Source organism: Pristiophorus japonicus, chromosome 3 (genome assembly GCF_044704955.1).
Source record: "Pristiophorus japonicus isolate sPriJap1 chromosome 3, sPriJap1.hap1, whole genome shotgun sequence".
In the NCBI taxonomy this organism is placed as follows: Eukaryota; Metazoa; Chordata; class Chondrichthyes; family Pristiophoridae; genus Pristiophorus; species Pristiophorus japonicus.
In genome coordinates this window covers 87,511,283-87,530,900 of record NC_091979.1, presented here as the reverse complement: position 1 = coordinate 87,530,900, position 19,618 = coordinate 87,511,283, and the positions used below count along the sequence as shown (strand labels likewise).

The 19,618-nt window shown below is 45.2% G+C and overlaps 1 protein-coding gene across 3 annotated transcripts in view; it reads right to left on the bottom strand.

Moving 5' to 3' along the window:
- Nucleotides 1-19,618, bottom strand: part of cobll1b (cordon-bleu WH2 repeat protein-like 1b) — a 274,387-nt gene that overhangs the window by 171,965 nt on the left and 82,804 nt on the right. Inside the window, exon 1 of one of the 3 annotated variants that reach the window (XM_070875532.1) lies at nucleotides 16,450-16,495. The exons of the other annotated variants lie outside the window; for them this stretch is intronic. The gene's annotated coding sequence lies outside the window, so the exon portion shown is untranslated. Of the gene's footprint in view, nucleotides 1-16,449; nucleotides 16,496-19,618 lie in introns of those variants that run through there. 3 annotated transcript variants of the gene reach the window in all.

Here is a 19,618-nt window from a genome sequence, read left to right as displayed (position 1 = left end):
AACTTGGGTTTTACTGTATAAATTTCTCGTGAAATTGTACCATTGCGAAGGTGTTCACTTAGCCATTGACTGAGTGTGACCTTTCCCTTGCTAGCAAGTAAATTAAAGAAACTTCTGCCGGAGCTGAAGGTGTCGGAGTCGTTTATCGGAGGTCGAGATTTCGACACACCCCACTAGTCATTGCCTGCGACTCTGAAAAGGACCCGTTTATCCCGACTCTCTGCTTCCTGTATGCCAATCAGTTCTCTGTCCATATCAGTACATTACCTCCAATACCATGTGCTTTAATTTTGCACAACAATCTCTTGCGTGGGATCTTGTCAAAAGCCACGATCAGGGCTTTTTTTGATTGATTTATTTATCATTTATTATTGATGGCTTTTTATTTGTAAAAGTGACGTGTTTCATGTTTGTAAACTACCCGCCCCCAATCTTTCGTTCCCGACGCCTGATTTCTAAGTTTAGGCAAGGTTTTTCTGAGCGTACAAAAATCTACACTTACGCCATTCCAAGTTAGTTTGGAGTATGTTGTCGCTGCCTAAACTTGCAAAACAGGTGTAAGTGGCAAGAAACGCCCCCTTTTGAAAAACAAAATCTGTTCTAAAATGAAACTGTTCTCGAACTGGAGCAAACTAAATGCCGAGAATTGTAATTTCTAAGCTACTCCATTCTAAACTAGTTGCTCCAAAAAAATAGGAGCAACTCAGGCTGAAACTTGACCCCATTCTCTATCAAAAACTTTAATAATTTTAAAGACCTCAATGAGGTCACCCCCTCAACCTACTTTTTTTCCCCCCCCAAGCAAAAAATTAAAAAAAAGAGACCCAGCCTGTTCATCCTTTCCCGATAGGTATACCCTCGTATTTCTGGGATCATAGCAACACCGAAAATAGGTGCATGAGTCGGCCATTCGGCCCTTCGAGCCTGCACCACTATTCAATATCATGGCTGATCATGCAACTTCAGTACCCCATTCCTGCTTTCTCTCCATACCCCTTGATCCCTTTAGCCGTAAAGGCCACACCTAACTCCCATTTGAATATTTCCAACAAACTGGCCTCCACATGCTCACAATTCTCTGAGTGAAGAAGTTTCTCCTCATTTCGGTCCTAAATGGCTTACATCTTATCCTTAGACTGAGCCCTGGTTCTGGACTTTGCCAACATTGGGAACATTCTTCCTGCATCTAACCTGTCCAAGCCCGTCATAATTTTATATGTTTCTATGAGGTCCCCTGTCATTCTTCTGAACTCCAGTGAATATAAGCCGATCGGTGCAGTCTTTCTTCATATGTCAGTCCTGTCATCCCGGGAATCAGTCTGGTGAACCTTCGCTGCACCCCCTCAATAGCAAGAATGTCCTTCCTCAGATTAGGAGACCAAAATTGTACACAATATCCAAGGTGTGGCCTCATCAAGGCCCTGTACAACTGTAGTAAGACCTCCCTGCTCCAAAACTCAAATCTTCTCGCCATGAAGACCAACATGCCATTTGCCTTCTTCACCGCCTGCTGTACATGCATGGCAACTTTCAATGACTGATGTGCCATGACATCCAGGTCTCATTGCACATCCTCTTTTACTAATCTGTCACCATTCAGATAATAATCTGCCTTCCTGTTTTTACCACCAAAGTGGATAACCTCACATTTATCTACACTATAGCACATGTGGCATGTATTTTCCCACTCACCTGTCCAAGTCACCCTGCAGCCATTTAGCATTCTCCTCACAGTTCACACTGCCAGGCAGCTTAGTGTCATCTGCAAACTTGGAGATATTACATTCATTTCCTTCATCTAAATCATTCATGTATATTATAAATAGCTGGGGTCCCAGCACTGAACCTTGTGGTAACCCACGAGTCACTGCCTGCCATTCTGAAAAGGACCCGTTTATTCCAACTCTTTGCTTCCTGTCTGCCAACCAGTTCTCTATCCACATCAGTACATTACCCTCAATACCATGTGCTTTAATTTTGCACACTAATCTCTTGTGTGGGACCTTATCAAAAGCCTTTTGAAAGTCTCAATACACCACATCCACTGGCTCCCCCTTGTCCACTCTACTAGTTACATCCTCAAAAAAATTCTAAAGATTTGTCAAGTATGACTTCCCTTTCATAAATCCACGCTGACTTGGACCGATTCTGTCACTGCTTTCCAAATTCGCTGCTATTACATCTTTAATAATTGATTCCAACATTTTCCCCACCACGAATGTCAGGCTGACCGGTCTATAATTCCGTTTTCTCTCTCCTTCCTTTTTAAAAAAAAAATGGGATTACATTAGCTACCCTTCAATCCATAGGAACTGATCCAGAGTCTATAGAATGTTGGGAAATGACCACCAATGCATCCACTATTTCTAAGGCCACTTCCTTAAGTACTCTGGGATGCAGACTATCAGGCCCTGGGAACTTATCGGCCTTCAATCCCATCAATTTTCCTAACGCAATTTGTTGACTAATAAGGATTTCCTTTAGTTCCTCTTTCTCGCTAGATCCTGGGTCCCCTATTATTTCCGGAAGGTTATTTGTGTCTTCCTTAGTGAAGGCAGAACCAAAGTATTTGTTCAATTGGTCTGCCATTTCTTTCTTCCCCATTATAAATTTACCTGATTCTGAATGCAAGGGACCTACATTTGTCTTGACTAATCTTTTTCTCTTCACGTATCTGTAGGAGCTTTTGCAGTCAGTTTTTATGTTCCCTGAAAGCTTACTCTCACATTCTATTTTCCCCCCTTCGAATTAAACCCTTTGTCCTCCTCCGCTGAAATCTAAATTTCTCCAGGTCCTCAGGTTTGCTGTTTTTTTTGGCCAATTAATATGCCTCTTCCTTGGAATTAACACTATCCTTAATTTTCCTTGTAAGTCACGGTTGAACCACCTTCCCCGTTTTATTTTTACGCCAGACAAGGGTGTATAATTGTTGAAGTTCATCCATGTGATCTTTAAATGTCTGCCATTGCCGATCCACTGGCAACCCTTTCAGTATCATTCGCCAGTCTATTCTAGCCAAATCATGTCTCACACCGTCGAAGTTACCTTTCTTTAAGTTCAGGACCCTGGTCTCTGAATTAACTGTGTCACTTTCCATCTTAATGAAGAATTCTACCAGATTATAGTCACTCTTCCCCAAGGGGCCTCACACAACAAGATTGCTAATTAATCCTCTCTACAACACCCAGTCTAGGATGGCCAGCTCTCTAGTTGATTCCTTGACATATTGGTCGAGAAAACCATCCCTTATACACTCCAGGAAATCCTCCTCCACCGTATTGCTACCAGTTTGTTTAGCCCAATCTATGTAAACCTTCTCTGCACCCTCTCCAGTGCCTCTATATCCTTTTTATAATATGTCGACCAGAATGGTATGCAGTATTCCAAGTGTGGTCTAACCAAGGTTCAATACAAGTGTAGAATAACTTCACTCCTTTTCAATTCTATTCCTCTAGAAATAAACCCTAGTGCCGAGTCAGCTTTTTCTATGGCCTGCTTAGCCTGTGTCGCTACTTTGTGATTTGTGTATTTGTACTCAGATCCATTTTCTCCTCTACCCCACCCTCACCTGCATGCTTCAAGTAATAAGTGACCTCCCTATTTTTCCGACAAAAATATAATACAGGTGCAGCGTCCAAAATCTGGTGTTCCGGAACGATCCGTGGCACGGTCATCCAGAATCCACAAAACATTTCCGAATCCGGACACCCTGCCAGACAGTTAGCGTTGCCAGCCGGGCCCAGTGAAAAGTCAAAAAATGAAATCCAACGACTGCACGTGACAAAAATTGCAAAAATAAAAATACCAATCCTACCTGCGCCAGGCCAGGTCTTCACAGTCACTGCACCCGCTGCTCCTGGGTTCGCAGCAACTCTGCACAGCACACAAGTCCCTTTGGCCAGAACCAACCAAGCTCCTGTGCGCAAGTCCCCGAGCAGAATCAAACTCTGCGCAGCACACTGCAGCTCCCCAAAGCAGCAACTGCGCGATGAGATTGCCACGCTCCAGGACTCAGTGGAGCTCACCAGAGCTAAACCGACCAGATTGCGATTTTAATTTGCACACCTGCACCTGGAATAAAAAATACTACCTGCACCTGTACATGCACTTTTAAATTCAGCATTTAAAAAAAGTGTGGCATTAAACATTATAGGGCTCCCCCAGCTGAGCCACCTGCACCCCATGCTGAGATCCCACCTACATCCCATGATCAGACCCCATCCAATGTGACTTCATCGCTGTGATGTTTTTCCCGATTTAAAGATCTGCAAAGGTAAAGATTGTGAATTTGTGTTGTGTAATTGCAAACATGTCAAAAAGTCCAACAGATACCCCAATGGGTTCAGATAAAGGAAAGAGCAAGCATAGTTCACTTTCAATTGCCAAGAAAGTGGAGTTACTCCAGAGATTCGATAGAGGTGCTTCAGTGAGAAAATTGAGTGAGAAGCATGTGTTGGACTGTCCACCATCTGTGGCATCAGAAAATAGAAAGAACAGCTCATGAAGTTTCATGCAGAAAGTGATGTTCATAAGGAAATGAGTAAGAGAAAAAGTATGCATAAACCAAAATGTGATGATTTGGCTCGATCAATGATGGAATGGTAGTGACGGAGGCGAAGTGAAAAGGTTTCTTTGTCTGGCCCAATGGTGGTGCAACAAGCTAAAATATTCCATGCACAACTGGGGATTAAAACTCCATGCGAGTACTCTTCTGGTTGGCTAGCCAAATTTAAAAGGCGTCATGGCATCAGACAAAGTATGTGGTGAGAAAACCTCAGCAGATCATGAGGCAGCTGAAAATTATATTGATGAGTTCATCAAACTAATTGCTGGTGAAAACCTTTCACCTGGGCAAATGTACAATGCTGATGAGACAGCACTGTTTTGGCGCTACGTACCGCGAAAGACATTAGCAGCAGCAGAATAAACACAGCCATAAGAAATAGGAACAGGAGTAGGCCATACGGCCCCTCGAGCCTGCTCTGCCATTCAATAAGATTATGGACTCAGCTCCACTTCCTTGCCCGCTCCCCATAACCCCTTATCGTATAAGAAACTGTCTATCTTGGTCTTAAATTTATTCAATGTCCCAGGTTCCACAGCTCTGAGGCAGCGAATTCCACAGATTTACAACCCTCAGAAATTTCTCCTCATCTCAGTTTTAAATGGGTGGCCCCTTATTCTAAGATCATGCCCTCTCGTTCTCGTCTTCCCATCAGGTGTAAAAAATGCCAAGGATAGGTTGACCGTGCTTGCTGCTGCAAATGCGGCTGGGACACAGTGTAAGCTTAAGGTCATTGGGAGAACCCAGCGTCCAAGATGTTTCAAGGGTTTAAGAGTATTGCCAGTGCATTATTCTGCCAATAAGAAAACATGGATAACCAGGGTAATCTTTCTGAACTGGTTTGATAATAGTCGTGTCCCTCAGGCGCATGCTCATTGCACGAAAGCTGGTCTTGAGGAAAAGTGCAAAATATACTTGCTGTTAGACAATTGCTCAGCACATCCCGATGCTGAGCTTTTGGTAAAGGATAATGCCCATGGAATCTACTTACCTCCCAATGTTACAGCCAACAGACCAAGGAATTTTGAGATCAATGAAGTGTCTCGACAAAAATGAGTTAATGCTGTGAACACAGGAATGGGAATAAAAGCATTCTCAAACGCTTTCTCTATCAAGGATGCCATATGGGCAACTGCGGATGCGTGGAACTTGGTAGCTAAAGACACCTTGGGTCAATGCTTGGCATAACATCTGGCCATTAACTATGTTTGCTGACGATGATGTTGATGATGCTCTTCAGAACTTTCAAGGCTTCCACGTGTCCAGGGAGAAAGCAATGATTGCTCAACTTTTAGATTATGCAAGAAGGCTGACTTGCGCAGAAATTGAATGAGGACGATGTCATAGAAGTCATGGACATAGACAACGATGCTCCCATTGTGCATGAAGTGACAGATGAAGAAATCAAGCAAAGTGTTTTGCATTCAGAAGAAAAGGATGAAAGCAGAGAGGATGATGATGATGCCTGTGATCGTCGAAAAAGTGCCGATTGACAAAACAATCAATCTTTGTCAAGAATTAATTCACGCCTCAGAGCAACAAAGCTTCATAAGTAAAGAAGAAATATTGCAGATCTACGAATTCGGAAAAGATTAGTGAAAGAAAAGTCCAAATTATTTAAACAACAATACTTTCTTTCAAAAGATGTCGCAATAGAAGGCCCAAGACCGACAGCGTGCAACACAACCAGTAATTTCCACATTTGATAATCCTATTGCTGGCCCATCATCAGCCCCATACATCATAGCTGAGCCCTTTACCTCAAGCACAACCTCCAGCCAATTGTGACTGTACTGTTTATTTTTACTCTGTTTTACAAATAAAAACCTTTATTATATATTTCATGCTTGGAGTACTGTGCATTCCTTTTCAAATTTGAAGATGGTAGCAAAAGATACAGGCCAGGAAGCTCATATTAATTACAGTTACTGCGTTGCAAAAACAAGAGAGGGAGGCTTACCATGCGTTGCGAAGAAGTGAGGACTACAAGGCCTGCGAGGAGATGAACTACAAGATGACATCCAAAAACCAGAAATATCTCAACCTGGGCCCAGGCATTTCTGGACTCGGGATGCGCTTCTGGCATTCCGAAATACCCAAACCTGGGCTCAGGCATTTCTGGACTTCAGACATCAGAAATATGTTCCGAAGTCTGGAAAAACACAAAAACCGGCTCGGCCTCAGTCCCAAGGTTGCCGGATTCGGGAGGTTGTACCTGTACCTCACATTTATCAGAGTTGAATTTCATTTGCCAATTATATGCCCATTCTACAAGTTTATTAATGTCTTCATGTAATTTGTTGCAGTCCTCCTCAGTATTAAATATCTCCCTCCACAACCCCACCCCACCCAATTTGGTGTCATCCACAAATTTAGAAATTGCGTTTATGCAGAAGGTACAGTTGAAAGTTACTGCCTGATTCACTGGCCCAGTGTATACTCAAGAAACTAGATAGGTGGTAATTTAAAGGGGGCACAACGTAAAACTGTTTTTAGGCCATTTATCTCAATTCTTTTACTGCTTAAACTGCCATGAGCCTTTATGACAGTTGCTAATTACTTTTTCCCCTCAGGTTCTTTTACTTACAAGTTTCCCAATGGGATTCGTCCATCTGTAAGAAAAGCAAGGCATGCAGTGGGATAGTCGGTGGCAAAATACCACCTGCCCTAGTCAGCATCCGTGGATCTGCGGAGAGGTGAAATTACCTCACTTCAGCAGATATCGTGAAGGAGTCTCTCCTTCCTAAAGTAAGCTGTGCCATATGTCCTAACGGTGCTACAATGATAGCCGAGTGACTGTGCTGGATAATTCTTCAGAAACACCCACACAAAAGCAAAAGCCCATGGGATCCAAGAGAAAATGGCAAGTTCAATCCAAAATTGGCTCAGTGGCAGGAATCAAAGGGCAATGAGTGACCGGTGCTTTTGTGACTGGAAGGCTATTTCCAGTGGGGTTCTGCAGGGTTCAATACGAGATCCCTTGCTTTTGCAAAGATTTAGACTTCAATGAAGGGGGCATGATTAAGAAGTTGGCAGATGATACAAAAATTGGCCGTGTGATTGATAGTGAGGATGAAAGCTGTAGACTGCAGGAAGATATCAATGGACTGATCAGGTGGCCAGTGAAGTGGCAAATGAAATTCAATCTAGCTAAGTATGAGGTAATGCATTTGGGGAGGGTGAACAAGACAAGGAAATACACAATAAATGGTAGGATACTGAGAAATGTAGAGGGACCTTGGAGTACATGTCCACAGACACCTGAAGGTAGCAGAACAGCTAGATAAGGTAGTTAAGGCGGCATAGTTAATTATCTTTATTCATCATCATCTATCATAGGCAGGCCCTCGGAATCGAGGAAGACTTGCTTCCATTCCTGAAGTGAGTTCTTTGGTGGCTGAACAGGAACCAATACGAGAGCCACAGACTCTCTGTCCCACCGTTGATGGAAGGGGTGGGTAGGACTGGTTTGCCGCATGCTCTTTCCGCTGCCTGCGCAAGATTTCTGCACGCTCTCGGCATTGAGATTTGAAGTGCTCAGCGCCCACCCGGATGCACTTTCTCCACTGAGGGCGGTCTTTGGCCAGGGACTCCCAGGTGTCAGTGGGGATGTCGCACTTTTTCAGGAAGGCTTTGATGGTGTCCTTGTAACGTTTCCGCTGCCCACCTTTGGCTCGTTTGCCGTGAAGGAGCTCCACATACAGCACTTGCTTTGAGAGTCTCGTGTCTGGCATGCAAACTATGTTGCCCACCCAGTGAAGCTGATCGAGCGTGGCCAGTGCTTCAATGCTGGGGGTGTTAGCCTGGAAGAGGACACTGATGTTGGTGCACCCGTCCTCCCAGGGGATTTGCAGGATCTTGCAGAGACATCGTTGGTGATATATCTCCAGCGACTTGGTGTCTTCTGTACATTGTCTATGCCTCTGAGCCATACAGGAGGGCGGGTATTATTACAGCCCTGTAGACCATGAGCTTGGTGGTAGATTTGAGGGCCTGGTCTTCGAACATTCTTTTCCTCAGGCGGCCGAAGGCTGCACTGGCGCACTGGAGGCGGTGTTGAATCTCCACATCAATGTCTGTTTTTGTTAATAAGAGGCTCCAGAGGTATGGGAAATGGTCCACGTCGTCGAGGGCCCGCCATGGGTCTTGATGACCGGGGGGGGGGGGGGGGCATTGCTGTGTGGCGAGGACAGGCTGGTGGAGGATCTTTGTCTTATGGGTGTTTAGCATAAGGCCTATGCTTTCACATGGCTCAGTATATATATCGACTATATCCTGGAGTTCAGCCTCAATGTGCGCAGATGCAGGCGTCGTCCGCATACTGTAGCTCAAGACAGAGGTTGGGGTGATTTTAGACCTGGTCTGGAGGCGGCGTAGGTTAAACAGCTTCCCACTGGTTCTGCAGTTTAGTTGCACTCCAGCGGGGAGCGTGTTGACTGAGGTGGAGCATGGCAGCGAGGAAGATTGAGAAGAGGGTTGGAGCGATGACGCAGCCCTGTTTGACCCCAGTCCGGACGTGGATTGGGTCTGTAATGGATCCGTTGGTAAGGATCACGGCCTGCATGTCGTTGTGGGGGGGGGGGGGGGGGGGGGGGGGGAAGTATGGTGACGTACTTTTGGGGGCATCCGAAACGGAGGAGGACGCTCCATAGACCCTCGCGGTTGACAGTGTCAAAGGCCTTTGTAAGATCGAAAAAGGCCATGTATAACGGCTGGCGCTGCTCCCTGCATTTTTCCTGCAGCTGTCGCGCTGCAATCATCATGTCCGTTGTGCCCCGTAGGGGACGAAATCCGCACTGTGACTCCGGGAGGAGCTCCTCGGCCTCAGGTAGAAGACGGTTGAGGAGAACTCTCGCGACAACTTTCCCAGTGGTTGATAACAGGGAGATTCCCCTGTAGTTGCCGCAGTCGGTCTTGTCCCCTTTTTTAAAGGTGGTACAATCACTGCATCTCAGATCTCCCGGCATGCTCTCCTCCTTCCAGATGAGAGACATGAGGTAATTTATTCCTGCCAACAGCGCCTCTCCGCCATATTTTAGCGCCTTAGCAGGGATTCCATCTGCTCCCATAGCCTTGTTATTCTTGAGCTGTTTTATGGCTTTTCCTACCTCGTACAACATTGGGGTTTCAATGAGGTGGTGACAGGTCGCATGCTGCGGGTTGGAGTCGAGAATATGCGAGTCAAAAGCAAGGTCTCGATTGAGGAGATCTTCGAAGTGCTCTTTCCAGCAGGCCCCGACAGCCTTGGTGTCCTTGATGAGTGTTACCCTGTTCTTGGCCAGCATGGGATGGGGCCTTGGGAAAGTTGGACTGTAGGTGGCCTTGACTGCAATGAAGTATCCTCGCATATCGTGGCTGTCGGCCAGTTGTTGTATCTCCTGTGCTTTCCCAATCCACCACCTATTCTTTAGGTCTCGGGTTTTTGTTGGACCTCAGCCGTCTGTAATGTTGCTTTGCAACTCCCACGTTGGGTTGTTGCTTGAGGCTCATATATGCCCTGCCCTTGCGATCTGTTATTGGATCTCCTAATCATTCTCATCAAACCAGTCCTGGTGTTTTCTGGTTGAGTGACCAAGTGTCTCTTCACAGGCACTGGTTATGGAGGCTTGGAGGGCAGACCAAGCGCTGTGGGCATTCAGCATCTCAAGGTCATCAAGGTACGCCAGGTTAGCTGTGAGGTGCTGGCTGTATAGGGCTCTCTTAGCTGGGTCTTTTAGTGCCCCAGCATTGACTTTTTTGCGGCATCACTTCTGCTGCACCTCTGCTTTGGGGCTATGTTAATGTTGATGATGGATCGGATTAGCTGGTGATCCGTCCAACAGTCGTCAGCTCCCATCATGGCACAGGTGATGAGGTCATCCTTATGTTCCCTGGCTCGGACCTTGACATAGTCAAGCAGGTGCCAGTATTTGGAGCGAGGATGTTGCCACGATGCCTCGTATTTGCCCCTCTGGCGGAACAGGGTGTTGGTGATGAGGAGTTCATGTTCTAGACATTTTGTCAGGAGCAGGGTACCGCTGGAGTTGGCTTTCCCTACCCCCTCTCTGCCAATCACACCTCCCCAGAGGGCTGTGTCTTTGCTGACCCTGGCGTTGAAGTCACCTCGGAGGATCAATGTCGCCCATGGGGACGCAGGACAAGGCTGTTGAGAGGTTGGAATAAAAACCCTCTTTAGTCTCATCTGTTGCATAAAGTGTTGCGGCATACGCACTGATGACTGTGGCGCATTGGTTCTGGGATAAGGCGAGACCAAGAGTCATGAGGAGTTCATTAACCCCGCAGGGGGAGTGTTTGAGGCGGTCGACCAGCTCATTTCTGATGGCGAAGCAGACTCCGTGAAGGCGCCGTTCTTCCTCTAGTTTTCCTTTCCAGAAAAAGGTGCAACCTCCACCTTGTTCCTTGAGTTGGCCTTCCCTTGCTCGCTGGGTCTCGCTTAGGGCGGCAACGACGATGTCAAAGCATCTAAGTTCCCGATGTGGCTTTCCGGCCTATTGCTGTTTGAGTTGTCCATGAGAGTCCGAACATTCCAGGTCCCGAACTTCATGTTAACGAAGTGGAAGGTGCCGGTGCGAGAGTTCTTTTAACATGGGGTGGCCGCTGCACACCGGCAACCACACGGGCTTAGCTGAGCAAGATCTTGGTCCAGTGGCAAGGGGGTCCAAGTCGACTGGAGACCAGACACTGCTGTATGAGCCTAATTGCCTATGGCAAGATGTTGGCCGCAAGCTTGGCGCTGACTAGCGCCCTTGATGGTAGATGGCCCAAGGCTTGGTTGGGAGGCAGGCATTAGGAAGGAAGGTCAGCTGTCCGCTGGAGTTCCGAGGGATGTTTTAAAAATGTTTCTTCCAAAGTTATTTAAAAGTTTCTCCAGAGATTTCAAAAGAGAAATTCGCCAAGTTGTTTAAAAGTTTTCCCAAATTGTCTAAAAAGTTACTCAGGTTGATTAAAAGTTTAAAAAATAGATTAAAAGTTGATTAAAAGTCTAAAATGCAAGTCAGTAGCAGGTTACTCCCCTGGCACTGCTCCATGGGCGCCGCCAACCCTCAGTGGTCCTGGGTCGGCCCTGGAGTCCCTTCGGCCGGTTAAACGCCGGCCACGGAGTCCCTTCGGTCAACTCTGAGCCGGCCTCGGGAGCGACCCCGGAGTCCCGGCATCCCAATCTGCGGAGGTGAAAGCAGCTGGATGTAGTTTCCTGTGTTGTTCCGGGGAGCCGGTAAGGCCCAGAGGTCGGCGAGCCATTGGGGGTCCCAGAGGGCGGCGAGCCAGTAAGGCCCCCCCACCCCCCGAGGTCGGCGAGCCGGTAATTTGGACCGGGAGTTCGGAGGCCTCAGAGGCCCCAACCACCAGAGGGTCATTGACTGCACCGTGCTGCAGGGGTTCACTCTCCACATGAGCTTCCTCCCATCACCACTATCTTTATTAGCCGAGGCACAGAATACAAGAGTAGAGACGTATGCTTGAACTGTATAAAACATTAGATAGGCCACAGCTAGAGTACGGTGCACAGTTCTGGTCACTGCATTGCAGGAAGGATTGCACAAGAGTACAGAGGAGAATTATGAGGATGTTGCCAGAACTGGAGAACTTTAGCTATGAGGAAAGATTGGATAAGCTGGTGGTGTTTTCTTTGGAACAGAGGAGGCTGAGGGGAGACTTAATTGAGGTATATAAAATTATGAAAGGCCGAGATAGAGTGGATAGGAAGAACCTCTTTTCCTTAGCAGAGAGATCAATAACCAGGGGACATAGGTTTAAAGTAATTGGCAGAAGGCTCAGAGGAGAGTTGAGGAGAAATGTTTTCAGCCAGAGGATGGTGGGGGTCTGGTACTCACTGCCCGAAAGGGTGGTAGAGGCAGAAACTGTAATCGCATCTAAAAAATACTTTGAGATGCACTTGAAGTACTGCAATCTACAAGGCTACCAATCAAGAGCTGGATAGTCTGGGGTTAGCCTGGATGGTTCTTTTCTGTCGGCACAGAGATGACAGAAAAGAGCCAGAACTTAAAGAAGGATAACTTTGAAGGTATGAGGCATGAATTGGCTAGGATAGATTGGCGAATGATACTTAAGGGGTTGACAGTGGATGGGCAATGGCAGACATTTAGGGACCGCATGGATGAACTACAACAATTGTACATCCCTGGATTGGCGTAAAAATAAAAAAGGGAAGGTGGCTCAACCGTGGCGATCAAGGGAAATCAGGGATAGTATTAAAGCCAAGAAAGTGGCATACAAATTGGCCAGAAATAGCAGCAAACCCAGGGACTGGGAGAAATTTAGAACTCAGCAGAGGCGGACAAAGGGTTTGATTAGGGCAGGGAAAAGAGTACGAGAGGAAGCTTGCAGGGAACATTAAAAGGGACTGCAAAAGCTTCTATAGATATGTAAAGAGAAAAAGGTTAGTAAAGACAAACGTAGGTCCCCTGCAGTCAGAATCATGGGAAGTCATAACGGGGAACAAAGAAAAGGCAAACCAATTGAACAAGTACTTTGGTTCGGTATTCACTGAGGAGGACACAAACAACCTTCCGGATATAAAAGGGGTCAGTGGGTCTCGTAAGGAGGAGGAACTGAGGGAAATCCTTATTAGTCGGGAAATTGTGTTGGGGAAATTGATGGGATTGAAGGCCGATAAATCCCCAGGGCATGATGGTCTGCAGCCCAGAGTACTTAAGGGGGTGGCCTTGGAAATAGCGGATGCATTGACAGTCATTTTCCAACATTCCATAGACTCTGGATCAGTTCCTATGGAGTGGAGGGTAGCCAATGTAACCCCATGTTTTTAAAAAAAAAGGAGGGAGGGAGAGAGAAAACAGGGAATTATAGACCGGTCAGCCTGACATCGGTAGTGGGTAAAATGATGGAATCAATTATTAAGGATGTCATAGCAGCGCATTTGGAAAGAGGTGACATGATAGATCCAAGTCAGCATGGATTTGTGAAAGGGAAATCATGCTTGACAAATCTTCTGGAATTTTTTGAGGAGGTTTCCAGTAGAGTGGATAAGGGAGAACCAGTTAATGTGGTGTATTTGGACTTTCAGAAGGCTTTCGACAAGGTCTGTGGAAATGTATTTTTATCGAAGCTGATACCACACGGTATTTTTGTGCCCTTTGCACGATATAACAAAATGGAGTCCTGGCCCTTCCAGAGATTTCTGCATAAAGCAATCGGCTTGCATAAACAGATGGCTAAACCTGGCTTGAAATGGCTGATAGCCACCAGACAGCTAGGAGGCAAGTCCTGCTGAGACAAGTACCCCCCCATGGTGCTCTCCTTTTGTCTATACGACACCAGTTCCACTCCACCCTACCCTTTTCAAAGTACTCAAACCACCAGCCTTTATCTCTTGTACAGACCTCATCCATTTGATGCAAAAATATAACTGACCAGGAAACTGGACAATCCTGACACAATGCAAGGCAGGTAATAGCTCATTACCACACTCTCATCAAGTAATGGCCGGCTGGCCAACTAATAACCCTGACAAAAGGAAATATCTGGAAACCATGTCAGGACAAGGATGTAGTAATTAACTCTTTATCTGTATTCACTGACTGAGAGACAGAGCCAATACACAGGGAGAGGCCATAACTTGGGTTTTACTGTATAAATATCTCGTGAAATTGTACCCTTGCGGAGGTGTTCACTTAGCCATTGACTGAGTGTGACCTTTCCCTTGCTAGCAAGTAAATTAAAGAAACTTCTGCCGGAGCTGAAGGTGTCCGAGTCGGTTATCGGGAGTCGAGATTTCGACAGGTCCCACACAAAAGATTAATGTGCAAAGTTAAAGCACATGGGATTAAGGGTCGTGTGCTGACATGGATTGAGAACTGGTTGGCAGACAGGAAGCAAAGAGTAGGAGTAAATGGGTACTTTTCAGAATGGCAGGCCGTGACTAGTGGGGGTACCCAGCTGTTTACATTGTACATTAATGATTTAGACGAGGGGATTAAATGTAGTATCTCCAAATTTGCAGATGACACTAAGTTGGGTGGCAGTGTGAGCTGTGAGGAGGATGCTATGAGGCTGCAGAGTGACTTGGATAGGTTAGGTGAGTGGGCAAATGCATGGCAGATGAAGTATAATATGGATAAATGTGAGGTTTTCCACTTGTGGTAAAAACAGAGAGACAGACTATTATCTGAATGGTGACAGATTAGGAAAAGGGGAGGTGCAACGAGACCTGGGTGTCATGGTACATCAGTCATTGAAGGTTGGCATGCAGGTACAGCAGGTGGTTAAGAAAGCAAATGGCTTGTTGGCCTTCATAGCGAGGGGATTTGAGTACAGGGGCAGGGAGGTGTTACTACAGTTGTACAGGGCTTTGGTGAGGCCACACCTGGAGTATTGTGTACAGTTTTGGTCTCCTAACTTGAAGAAGGACATTCTTGCTATTGAGGGAGTGCAGCGAAGGTTCACCAGACTGATTCCCGGGATGGCAGGACTGACATATCAAGAAAGACTGGATCAACTGGGCTTGTATTCACTGGAGTTCAGAAGAATGAGGGGATCGCATAGAAACGTTTAAAATTCCGACGGATTTAGACAGGTTAGATGCAGGAAGAATGTTCCCAATGTTGGGGAAGTCCAGAACCAGGGGTCACAGTCTAAGGGTAAGGGGTAAGCCATTTAGGACTGATGAGGAGAAACTTCTTCACCCAGAGAGTGGTGAACCTGTGGAATTCTCTACCACAGAAAGTTGTTGAGGCCAATTCACTAAATATATTCAAAAAGGAGTTAGATGTAGTCCTTACTACTAGGGGGAATCAAGGGGTATGGCGAGAAAGCAGGAATGGGGTACAGAAGTTGCATGTTCAGCGATGAACTCATTGAAAGGCAGTGCAGGCCCGAATGGCCTACTCCTGCACCTATTTTCTATGTTTCTATGAGACGATGGGTCGAATGGCCTCCTCCTGTACCATAAGTTACTATGATTCTACAACATGCCATGCTTTTGGCAGCATTGCATGAGAGATGACAAGCCAGGGTGATCCCGATTGGTAGCCATACTGTGAACATTCCATCAACAATTTCTGCAGGCCTGGCACACATGCGTACTAATGGTCCTGGGGAATTGGATCTGGCTGATGCAATTTACTGAAAGAATACCTGTGACTGGCATTAAAGCATAGAGCTGTGACATCCAGTGAGGGCAACAGTCAGCTACAGCGCAAAACATGGTCCCACTTCCTTTCAGACAATCTACAAAGCTGACCTATGGGAATGGTACAGAGGAATGGCACAGAAGGCCAACCTCACCACAAGCACCTCGTGCAGCACCATTTCAACTTAAGCAGCCATAAAACAGGATGCTGGGCTACTCTTGTCACTTGTCACTTGTCTGAAGATTCATGCCTGTACTTATGATTCCTTTCCTCTTCATTTTTGCCGACTCCTTCTTAGTCCCAGGTCCTTCTGCTATATCAAAAGACTGCTCGTGGGTTGACATGTCTCTTTAGCTCAGATTTTTTTTTGGTCGCCCTATTGATATACTCTGCTTTAATTGTCCCCATCCCTTTAAATTTGATTTATACACAGTTCTCCTCTCCTAACCTTGTTCTTCCTCGATCCAGCTGCGTCTGCACCTTGTGCTGTGAATAATTATGTAAATGAGCTTACACAAGAATTGAATGCTATACGTACTTTACCTATTAGATCAGTTTTGCACCAGTTCACTATTTAAACTGGCTTAGACCTGAAGAGAAAAAAAACTGGTTCCCCAAGAATACTTTTTTTTTTAGGTGCAACTGGAACATCTCACACTATAATTACTTATTGCACCACAAACTTACTTATCCAAACCTCATTTATAATAATTTACATTACAAAGCGTTTAAAAAAAACCTTTTCTTTCTGGTCAGCAGGGGGAGCAGATCGTTTACCTTTAAGAGAAGCACACTTCTTGTGATGTAGTCCATTTCTTGAATTACCTATAAACATTTAATATGTTTCATTTAATAGGTTTTGGGTAACATGGAGCAAGAAATGACAGCTTCAGATAAGTGGTGGCTTTTTGCTGATTTTTGTTAAATAATCTGGTCACTGTGTAAATATTCCTAATTCCACAGAGCCCTGTATTAAACAATTTCAGAGCAACAGTCATTCTGGACTGAAAAGACCAGGGGATATTCTAGTAGTTCCACTGCACAACAATCTATTCAGATACCAGTCGTGGACCTTCTTCCTGCCTCTTCCAAATAGTTGCCTTGTTCTAGCAAATACTTAGTGAAAACTGGGATAAAAATAAAGTGACAATCAGCATCGAAATGAATCGATATCATTGATATCAATGTTCGGGAGTTGGTACGCTGCAATAAAGTCCAGCGTCCTACGCTCCAGCACCTCATTCCATTAAAATTGAGCTCCACTGATGCCAAATATCTTATCCATGTGTTTGCCAATTACACAAGGTTCAGAGAGCCCTGCAACTGGAATTATTTGCACACCTATTTTTTTTTAAAAAAACTAACCACTTTTCCAGTACCCTTTATTACAATCCCCCTTAGAGAGTTCTGGAAATTTCCAGCATTGCTATGCTATATCTCCAACAAAAATTTCCACACTGTGGTTTTTAAAAAAATAAAATAAACTGAGTCACTGTAGTATAATTCTGTACCTCGTGCTTCTCATAAAAGGTCACAATATACAAATTTAGAAACTTAATATTGATTTTGGTAAAGGCAGTAAACGGTCTTCAAATAACAGAAGTGATCTTATATGAATTAGTGACTGAAGCTGAAGATATGTAGGATATTATACAAACACTAAGCAAATTCTGTAACCTGAAAGGCAACAGCTTCCCAGGCCTAAAAATCTGAACACCTGCATCTGTTTTCCAGAATCTGAGCTTTCATGGAAGAGTGCATTGTTTTTTCTGTTGTAATATTCTTTCCCAGGCACTCTGTCTTGAGGAATGCACAAGTAAGTCAGCATACTATAAGAGACAAAAACAAGAGTACTGTGCTCTTAGAGATTACCAAACTGTTCAGGAACTCACATCGTTGTCGAGGAAGGATATCTAAAAAGGCCCCAATGCTTCAGATAAAGGCCATGCTATTAGAATGATCATGCATTTGGAAAGTATTACCATATTATTCTATGAATATGCAGATAATTTAGGATTCCAAACCAATCATCATGCATAAAAGTTGGTTAATTATTCAGGATCCCATCCTGACTCACCGTCAGTCATCTCTGTCTAGATGATTTTGAGTCAGAACCAAATTTACTGAAATGAATGATAGCAAACAATGGTTACATTACTCCTAAAATCGATGGCTGCGAATTAAAAAATGCTAAATGTACAATCTTACAAAAGGAAAAAAAGAACTTCAGCTGCAAAAACTATAATTGGGACTCTTGACTATGAAGTTTATCTTTTCTCCTGTCTGTGCATTTAATGTTGTATATCAGGTGGATTGTATTAGAATTCCACCCACTTTACACCACTGCCACCCGCCCGAACCTCCTCCAGATCCCGAACCCCCACCCTCCTTACTACGGTCTGGTGCCACAGGCCTAGCTGCCCTACAGCCAACCTTTCCATCTGGCTGCCTGCAGGCGGACCAGAGAAATTGAAAATGCTAATCAGGCCGTGGCGTTGAATTCGGCAGGGTCTGCGGGAAACCCATTCTCCCGGGTTTCCCAACCCACCCCTCCCTCCGCCCCGGTTTAGCCTCCAGATTAAAATTCTGGCCTATGTGACATAAATACCAGCTCTAAGTACATTACATGCTGCAGGTAGTTGATGCCATTTTTAAAACGGAATTTGCCATAAACAGAGCCCGAGTTCTCAACGCATTATGGAGTAGAATGATGCAACCAATCGGCCTTGATGATTCTATATTCACAAGGGTGGAATATTGAGCTTGCCTCAGTGAAACCTAAGAAACATAATTAATAGGAGCAGGGGTAGGCCATTTGGCCCCTCGAGCCTGCTCCGCCATTCAATATCATGGTTGATCGGATCATGGACTCTGCTCCACTTCCCTGCTCCCCATAACTCTTGACTCCCTTATCGCTCAAAAAATCTGTCTATCTCCGCCTTAAATATATTCGATGACCCAGCCTCCACAGCTCTCTGGGGCAGAGAATTCCATAGATTTACAACCCTCGGAGAAGAAATTTCTCATCTCAGTTTTAAATGCGTGGCCCCTTATTCTAAGACTATGTCCTCTAGTTTTAGTTTCCCCTATGAGTGGAAATATCCTCTCTGCATCCACCTTGTCGAGCACCCTCATTATCTTGTATGTTTCAATAAGATCATCTCTCATTCTTCTGAACTCCAATGAGGATAGGCCCAACCTGCTCAACCTGTCTTTATAAGTCAACCCCCTCATCTCCAGAATCAACCAAGTGAACCTTCTCTGAACAGCCTCCAATGCAAATATATCCTTCCTTAAATATGGAGACCAAAACCGTGCGCAGTACTCCAGGTGTGGCCTTACCAATACACTGTACAGTTGTAGCAAGACTTCAGTTTTTATACTCTATCCCCTTTGCAATAAAGGCCCAACATTCCATTTGCCTACCTGATTACTTGCTGTACCTGCATACTAACTTTGCGTTTCATGCACAAGGACCTCCAGGTCCCTCTGTACTGCAGCACTTTGCAATTTTTCTCCATTTAAACTATAATTTGCTTTTCTATTATTTCTGCCAAAGTGGATAACCTCACATTTTCCCATCTGCCAACTTTTTGCCCACTCACTTAGCCTGTCCATATCCCTTTGCAGATTATGTGTGTCCTCCTCACAATTTGCTTTCCCGCCCATCTTTGTATCAGCAAACTTGGCTACATTACACCCGGTCCCTTCATCCAAGTCATTAATATAGATTGTAAATAGTGGAGGACCCAACACCAATCCCTGTAGCACCTCACTCGTCACTGTTTGCCAAATGGAAAGTGAACCATTTATCCTGACTCTCTGTCTTCTGTTAGTTAGCCAATCCTCTATCCATGCTAATATATTACCCTCAACCCCGTGAACTTTTATCTTGTGCAGTAACCTTTTATGTGGCATCTTATCGAATGCCTTCTGGAAATCCAAA